This window comes from Camellia sinensis, chromosome 9 (assembly GCF_055761805.1).
Source record: "Camellia sinensis isolate YWXY chromosome 9, ASM5576180v1, whole genome shotgun sequence".
Lineage (NCBI taxonomy): Eukaryota > Viridiplantae > Streptophyta > Magnoliopsida > Ericales > Theaceae > Camellia > Camellia sinensis.
In genome coordinates this window covers 93,298,205-93,307,023 of record NC_138969.1, presented here as the reverse complement: position 1 = coordinate 93,307,023, position 8,819 = coordinate 93,298,205, and positions in this window count along the sequence as shown.

Sequence of the window (8,819 nt, the reverse complement as noted above, 5' to 3'; positions counted from 1 at the left end):
CTTTAAAATATAAACAGACATATCTATGAGTTTCCTTTTGAGCGAATAGGGTTCAGAAATAAAACCACGTAATTGAAACCTTTATAAAACATAACTTCTATTAATATACTAATAAAACATAACTTGTGTAAAACAGATTTTGGTAAGTCAAAACATACGTAAAATATATTTTGGTGACTCAAAGTATAATATAACTCACCTTAACTTTAATACCTTACTCTTTCTTTCCACTATCACAGACCCTTTCAGCTTTTATTATTTTTTCCTTCCTCTCTTTTCTTTCTTTCCTTTCCTTCTCTCTTCCTTTCTTCTTTCTTTTTCTTTCCTTTCTTCTTTCTTTTTCTTTCTTCACGCAGGTTGATCAACTCCTCCCGAGGACGCCACAGGCACTCAATGATTTTATAGATTCATTCTTATCCTTAATAGATATTTAAGATAATTACCTTTTAATCTAATATTTTAATATAATTATATAAATAATTTAATTTCTAATTAAATTACACTCTATCGTATACCAACATAAAATTAATTATTTATTTTACTACAACACCCATTATTATTATTATTTATATTATCTATATTATTATTTATATTTTGATCCCTAAACTTTTAATAATTATATTATTTTACAAAATTGCACATAATAATATATAATAAATTATATGTTTTCCAAACTGAGATTAAATAATATTAGTATAAATTTCATAAAATAATTAAAAATCTGAGTTGTTACACTTACAAAAACTAATTTTTTTAAATTAAAAATTACTCTCTCTCTAAAAACCTCAACCCGGACCTCACTGCTGGTCAGCTGGCCGTTGCCATGGGCCATGGTGGTCGGTTGGCCTTGATTCCTCTGTGTGTGCACGTTGTTTCTTTTAAATAAACTTGAATCCCACAGCTTTTTCGATTTGCTCAAGTGTGTTTAGATCTTTAGTTTGCGGTTCGGTGCTTCCAACGGTCACAATTCTAGTTGGGTCTGTTCTTGGCAATGTTTGGTGCTCTCGTTTGTAAAAGGGTTTAACTTGAGCCCATTAAATTAATTGGGTCCAATCAGAGCCCAATTGGGCCAATGAGGACCCATCAAGCATATATCTCTAAAGAGAGCCCAACAAGCACATCCAAAGAGGCCAAGATCATACAGGTGTCCGAGGAGATTAACCGTTGCTTTCAAAATAAATGAAACCTTCAGAAGCGATCTATTCTCCGAGGTATTTGCTTAGACTTGAAAAGATTTGGAACCATGAACCTACAGACCTATTTGAGCTCGGACTCGAAAGGGTTTGAATCCACGAACCTAGAGATTTGAAGCATTTGGCTTCGAACGGATTGGATCGCAATTTAGAAGTCACTCTATTAATGAGTCCCAGAACACTTACGAGCTTGGAGCTTTCCGAAATCAACGTACCAGAACCATGGACGCGACGGAGTCCAAACAAACGACCCGATCCTAAGGACGGTGAGTGGAGATAAATTCACTTTTTGGTTAAATTAGCCTATACTTGGGTCGAGGTGACACGATCTAGGGGGTCCATGAGACTCGGCAATATTTGTGACAGGGCGTTCTCTTGAACTACCCTTAACCCTTGTACGACAGGGCATCTTTTGGGACTACCCTTGACCCTTTGGGATGATTAAGGATCATTGGTTAGACGTGGCCAAGAAGAAGGGTTTACCGAGAGGTTGATCGGTTTTCCTCATCCTCGAAGAGGTCACCTCCTCGAATAAGGTAGTTAGAAGGAATATTCTCCATGTGCCTTGCACATGGGCTCCATTCTACATCATGAAGTGCCTATAAATAGCACTCACCCATAGCTGTACAAAGGGTTGGATTTTGGAAATACTCTTTTTGGAAAAGAACAAATTTTCCTTCTCTATTATCTACCTTGAAAGTGAAAGTGGGAGATTCATAGGAGAGCCTTGCCATTATTTTCTATCTAACTACTTTGCTTTCTTCTTCATCTTGTTATTATTGTGTTTCTAGTTACGACCGTTAAAGAATCTAAGTCTCTCATCATTTCTAGAAGATTTAAAGTTTCCAAGACCTTCGAAGATTCCGACAACTTTTCCGGTAGTTGTTTTCGAATTTTTCGGCGACATCCTTGAACCCTCCCTCTTATACACTATTTGGGTGCTTTTTTGAGATGTTTTGGTTATAGGTGTTCTATGGGTGCTCGATATTGTAACGATCTCGTCCCACATCGGAAATTTGCATGGGTGATCTTAAGCATATAAAGCACCACTAACTTACTATTAAGTAACTTAGATTTAAGCTTTTGGGTCATGTTGGTAGACCCACATCCTTTGGGTTATGCTAGTAGACCCACAGGTCACTTGGGTCAGCAAATAGTAGGCCATTATAAGCGATAATGGAAGAAAGGAAGAGTTGGTTTCAAAGGCGATTTCAATTTCCAGCCGAATGTAGTAGCGGGTGACTATTGCTATGGAAGTTTGGTTAGGTTGTTCAGCAGATGGAGCGTGGAGGAGGGTGGAGCAACGGGATGGAACAAGGTGTGTTGCACGTGGTGGAAGCGTGAGAGATAGCTTGTTTTGGGAGACAACTTGCCTGAATTATTTTTTGTTGGCATGGGAATGGGTTGCAGTGGGTCAGATTGTTTTGGGGTTCATGTATTTTGGATTGTAGGTAAGATCTACTCAACTAATTTTTTTATTTTTGTTTTTTTGTTTTTTAAATCGTAAGGTTGAGGGATTGGTTGTAAGGATGTAAGTTGTAGTAGTATGGGAGTTTGCACTCTCTGAATCTCTCTTAGTGCATCTTTTTTTCTTCTACCTTTAATTTCATGTTTTCAATGAAATTTTTACTTTGTCGATCAAAAAAAAAAAAAAAAAAAGAAGTCGTATCTCATATAAAATCTATCAAATGAAGTATGCCCACATTTGGAAACATAATAAGACAATAGTGTACACATTAAACAATATCTCATTGTCACATTTTAAGAATGACACATTTGGTAAAAGATAAATAAGACAATAGTGTACAAATGTTCCACTGTCACATTTTGAGAAGAATGACAAATTTGATAAAAGTTTAATAAGATAATAGTACACATTAGAATGATGTCCCATTGTCACATTTTAAGAATGTCACATTTGGCAAAAGTTCAATAAGATAATAGTTTAATGAAGCATACCTGCATATGAAATCTCTAGAAAATATAGTGAAAGGACCTCACAGAATATATTTTCAAATTCAATGGGACTTAATGGTTTACAAGCAAATTCGTGAGAGTTTCTAATATATACTTTTCTGGGATAAGACTTATGGATAAATTTCCCTTTTTTTGTTTTCATTTTCATATTTTTATAAGGGTCTAGCTTGTCTCATGTTGAGATTAAGACTAGACCTGTCCAGCCCGGCCCATGGGTCCATTTTGGGCCCCGTTTCGATAATCTGAATCGTTCAATATGTGGAACTTGTCGAATACTATATTTCTGTAAAAAATCTCATTGATTGGATATTGATAATTATTTAATCAGATCAGATTTGTATTAAAAAAATGAACGGTAACAATAAACAGTTGACAGAATTCTGATCCAATCAAATAGCTATCGATATTCGATCAATGTGATGTTTTACAAGGATATAGTACCTGACTAGTTCTATACATTGAACAGTTTGGATTATCGAAATGGGGCCCAAAATGGGCCCATGGGCCAAAACTAGACAGGCCAATCTTGATCTCAATATGAGACAAGCTAGACCTTTTTTATAAAACTGAAAATGAAATCTGCATTTTGTTTTGGCATTTAAGTCAAAAGTTTAATTATGAAAGGTTGAAATTCGGATGGCTCTAAATGCACCCTAACAATTTGGTTGAGTACTCTAATTCTCAAGACACCCCAAGGCTAAATTCAAATTTTTTGTTTTCACTTTGAACACCCCCAAATAATTCCAATCATATCCCTCCCACCCCACCTGGCCTCCTAACCCAAACCCTAGCTCTGACAACTTCCTACCTCCGGCCAACCTTCTTATCGCTGTCATGAACCCCCTCTCTCCCTCTTTACCCTGATTAGACTATCCGTATAAAGCCGTCATCCTTTCAATCAACCCTTCCCTCCCCGTCACTATCACGAATCACTCACTCTCCATTTGCAAATCGCAACTATTGTCCCGTCATCTAGTCTCAGCCCTTCTTACCTTACAATTTGACTACTTACCTTACAAGCTAACATAGGAAAATGCTATGGACCCCAAATGAATTACCAAATTTTCTACCAAACCTCTCACATGGATGTGGGACCCACACAAATCACATATGTGTGGGTCCCATACCCATGTGAAAGGTTTGGTAGAAAATTTGGTAATTTATTTTGGGTCTCGCTAACATAACATGAAATCAAAAAGTTGTGTGTGGTTATTTGTGGCTTGGAAAAGTTGAGTGCCCATTTTTGCCCTGTTTATGAAGATCCACAATATCAACTATATGAAGTGTTTTGATTTTGGTTTCGCTGCGTCGAAGATGAGGATGAGGAGGCAGTGACGGCGGTGGTGAAAGATGAATAGATGGCAGTGTTGGCAAATCCTGGGAAATGAGAGGTGGCGAGTGGCTGCAAGGGGGCTTTGGTTTTGCCGACGATGGGTGAAGGTGGTGGCCAGAGTTTAGAAGGGTAAGAGCAACGTTAGAGTTAGGGTTTAAAGTGATATCTATTTTAGTAATTTAATTTAAGGGTAAAATGGTATGTTAAAAAAAATAGATAAATGGGGTGCTCAACTAATATTTTGGGGTGCATTTAGAGCTACCCGTGAAATTCAACTTTGCTGCATTATGGTTTCACCTCAAAATACTTTACCCCCTTATGATTCAAATATATGCAGAGAACTCCCTTATGATTTTGAACTAAAGTGTTACCATCAACTTTTTTGTCAAGAGTAACAGAAAGTGTATCATACTCTCCCAAATTGAGAGCAGGCAATACAAAAATTCCAAATCAAAGTAAAAAATTATATCAAATATAAAAAATACCCTCATCTTTATCTTCTTCTCCAAATTAAATCCTATTCCTAAACAAACCCTAACCCTAGCCCTAAATGCCCTCTTTTATAAACAATTTAATTTAAATTAACATTAAATGAAAAATTAGGTTAAAAATTAAAAATTAGATTAAGGTAATTTTATGGTAATAAATTAGGATGTTTAAGTTAACTTATGGTTTAGTTTGTTAAATATATATTTATGTACATGTTTAATTTAAAATGTTATTAAATAATAAATTGGATTAAAAATTAAAAATTAAATTATAATAAATTAAGTTATTTAGATTAATTTATGATTTAATTTGTTATATATATGTATGTGTATATGTGTATGTTTAGTTTAAGATATTATTGTTAAATAAGGTAATAAATTAGGATTTTTTGTTTAATTTAATTTATTATATATATATATATATATATGCATGTTTATGTTTATTTTAAAATTTTGTTAAATAAAAAACTGGGTTAAAAATTAGATTAAAGTCATTTGATGATTTAATTTTATGGTAATAAATTAAGGTATTTAAGTTCATTAATGGTTTAATTTGTTGTATGTAATATAATATAATATGTATGCTTAATTTAAAATGTAATTAAATAAAAAAAGTTGAGTTAAAAATTAAAAATTAGATTAAGGTGATTTTATAAGTAATAAATTAGGGTGTTAAAGTTAATTTATAATTTAGGATTTAGATAATTTTTCCACTCTTGTTAACAGAATTTTCTCACTATTATTAACAGAGTCAGAGGGTGGTTTGCACCCAAAAAAATTGGTTAAACACCCAAATTCAATGAATTTAAAAAAAAATAAAAATTATGTCCCTATTTAAAATAATCAAAAAGTACTTAATATTGAAAAAAAATATAAATCATAGTGTTTGTACACCCTATTCATAATCAGTCTCAATCTTCCATTCTCTCTTCTCTTCTCACTCTCTTCACTTTGTATTTTCATACTCAACCTTATTTCACTTGAATCTATTTTTCTTGTATTCTATTTCATATTGAAGTCAATAATGAACAATGAAGAAGACGTTTCCAACTTTTTTTTATATATAAAAAAAAAGGTAGGTTTTCTGTTCATTTTCATCGTTTTTGGTCAATGGATTTTTAGAATTTTTCAAAAATTCAATACAAAGAAATTACATTTATTTGGAAACTTGTTTCTAAAAAAAAATTAATATATTTGGCACTGTGTTTTCGAATAATTTAACATTGCTCAATATTTAATATCCGAACAAATTATCCATATTCGGTTTTGTGTTTCCGAACATTTATTTTTCTAACTTCTTCATATTCGAATTCCAAAAAAAAAAAATCCATTATGATATCTCCAAGAAAATTACAAATGTTTGGAAACATGTTTCCAAATAAATTCAATATTGTTCAATATTGAGTATCCAAAAAAATATATATATTTGATTATGTGTTTCCATATCTTTATACTTTCTAATTCTTCTACTATCCTTTAGGGTGATGTTTGACATTATTTGTGAGCTCTGATGGCTCCAACAGGGTGGGCGACGATGGGAGATGTTTAATTTGTTGTGTTGCTCTGTGTAAGAAGTTGAGTTGGAGAGAATTAGAACCAAGTTGATTTGTAGGGTGTGCTAAGTATCTCTCTAGAATTTTTGAGGATATAATAGGTATTATTTAGGGTGTCCAAGTAATAGAAGAAACTTTAAATTTTAAAATAGGGTATTCAAAGTATTGGAGTGTCCAACCAATCTTTTGGAATGCAAATAGCACTACCTAGAGTTAGCTTTGCACTTTAGTCTAAAATCATAAAGGGGGTTTTTTACTATGTTTGAATTACATGGAGGTAAAGTGTTCCAAAGCAAAACCATAAAAGGGTAATGAATTTTGCTCTTTCTGAAACTTTTGGGCCAATAACACCAATCTTAAATCTTTTTGGGCTAAAAGGACATAATCTATCTAAAAGGACACTTATCTATGCAAAAGAATAGTTCAAAGCTTACCTATGTATCTATCTATCTATTTAAATGTCATATATATCCGTACACATATCACATATCTGTTCAATTGATTACTTATTTTTACACGTGTCACTTATCTAGTCACCTATTTATCCATCACATCATCACTAGCCGTCGTTAGTGACTTTTTTGACGACTTTTCAATGGGTGACCCTTTCACCCTAAAAAAAAAATTTAAAACTTGGACTAAATAACATATGGCCCAATAGGAAAGAACTTTTCACCAGTTAATCTTTTGTTTTTCCTTTCAAAAAAGTGAAATTGAATTCAAAATCTTTAACAACGAAAAAAAAATTTGTGTTTAAGCCACAATAATTCATAACTTTCGTCTATTTAGGTCATAGCACAACCAATTGGTTCATGATAAAAATACCACAAAACCCTATTTTTGGTGTACACAAATGTTTTGAAAACAAAAATAAACATGTTTGGTGAGTTACCAATAATGGAGTGTGGATCGATGTAGTGATTGATGTTGGAGATGACTGAAGGTAGCCAGAATATCATCAAAGGTTAAAAGATAGTCAGAGGGCCACTGGAAGGTGGTTGGAGATCATGGGCGGTGATCGTCTAATCTCTGAAGCCCTCGTGAGAGTCATTGGTTGGTGGCTGGTGGATGATGACTAGTGACTAGTGGTTAGTGGAGGCAGTAGGTGGTGACCAGAGGTGATAATGGAAGAATAAGAGAGTAAACTTTGTTTTGAAAACTTGTGAAAACATCTTTTTCCATATCCAAAAATTTTAAAACTTTGAAACCAATTCCATTTTTGTTAAAAACTAAAATAATATATCAAACAAATTTTCATTTCCAGTTTTCAAAAAATAAAATAAAAAACATTATCAAATAAGACCTTAGTTAATGGAAAGTGGTTTTGGTTATCACCTAAAGTGGTCAATGCAAAAGGGCCTAGATTAAGTATCAGTGGTTTAATGGTCAGGTCAATCGGAATCCAATCGTAATGTCATAATTACATTATAAATATATTAATTAATATGTATAAATAAAATATAACTTTAAAATTACAAATATATATTATCAATTTATTTTTAATTTAAGATTTAAAATATAAATAAATTTTTGTCATATATATTTTAAAATTTATTTCTACAAATATCTCATCTCCTCATCAGCTCCATCGTTTTCGAAGCACCTACTGTACCGATGATGCTGTCGCCTGATGAGAGGAGTTAGCATTCCGACAAACAACACGCAAATCTGTTGGCTTTTTGGCTTTCGAAGGTTATTCTTATAATTATGAGCATGCCAACAAGGATCAAACAGTCCTTACAGAATTGTAATTGCCAACCAATTACTCAGACGATTGTGTTATAGTTCTTTCAGCCTCAATGAAGAGAACTTTTACTGGTGGCTTACTGGTAGCTTGATTTAGGAGAATTTAAGCATAAGAACAGTTAAATAAATTGAAGCATTTCATTAGTATGAAAAACTTACAATGATCTCAGCCTCGTAGAGATTTACAACGGCAATATACTCGAAAACTACTCCAACAAATGAAGTGCAGTGCAGGAATTTAAAGTACAGAAATGTAAAGAACAGGAAATAAAACTGGAATATGTAAAGTAAGACTGGTTTTCTTTAGATTTGAGCCCTTTCCTTTTCTGATGTCCTTCCTGCTATTTATACTCCCCAAAGATAACCATCGAACTGCACTTTAAACTGTCGAACTGCTCCTCTATAATCGCTGATCATGCTGCCTTATGAATAGTTCCACTACGCTTTCACTTGCAGTTAGGCTCCCCTCCTATATTTGAATTTGAATGTAAATAACCGTTGAAGCCACGTCACTTTGCATCTCTTTGTT